Genomic DNA, 972 nt, shown 5'->3' on the forward strand with positions numbered 1-972 from the left:
CGATTTGATAAATTTGAGTTTGGAGAAAAGGTTCAAACACGTGACCTCGTATTTATCTTGTGGATGAGCCCTTGTAGGAACAAAGGCAAGTGGGTTCTTAAGGAGGCTAGGTGGACATCATTAATGATGGAATAAGCACCTCCTTGGCCTATCCTTCTTTTAGTTTACATCAATCCTTACTAAATTTTGAGAAATTGAGGGGAAACTTCACCATAGATTAGGCATATAAATTAAAATCAACCAAGATCATTTGAATCGCACATAGTTTAATCTTGCATTCATTCATCTAACATTGCTTCATATTGCATTTTTTTATTTGTGAGCATCTCATTTTACTTATTTCATTATGTTACTTTCTCATTGTCCTTTGATATTGTTCTATCTTTTTTAGCATCTTGCAAGTTCTATCATGTTGCTCATATTCCAACATTGTGCTATCATCTTGTACTAACCTAGTCTTGCAACATTGCGTATCATGTAACTTGAAGTTTCAATTTCTTATTTTGCAAGTATTGTATCTCTATTTGAGCATCGTTTATAAGGCACTAGTCTCTTACATTTTATCTTATTGAATGCCACATTGACTTAATTGAAACTATATTTTGATATCTTCATTGCTGATTAATCATCATACTTGCTAATTAATCCTTAATTCAAGTTATACTGATGGTAATTTCCTTACCTTGTATCTCCTAGAATTTGTTGTCTTCAACAAGCTTTCCTTTAATAATCATCCTTAGGGACCACCCCCCTTAGCTTGCTTAGGAGAGAGCTTAAACAAAGAGAGTTGGGAATAGATGAAAACCCCTTATCTGAGCATTGTGCCTTACAGAATATAGCTTGTGGGGTTGAAGTTTTTTCCCGCACTTAGGTGTACATCTTAGGCGGCAACACTACCCATGTGGGCATTTCATCATTCTATTTTATTCTGTGATCTACACAACTAACTTCCTTTTAAGGTTATTTTTATTG

The sequence above is a fragment of the Pinus tabuliformis genome, chromosome 7 (assembly GCF_031772625.1).
Source record: "Pinus tabuliformis cultivar Carrire ecotype Pingquan chromosome 7, CPIR1, whole genome shotgun sequence".
In the NCBI taxonomy this organism is placed as follows: Eukaryota; Viridiplantae; Streptophyta; class Pinopsida; order Pinales; family Pinaceae; genus Pinus; species Pinus tabuliformis.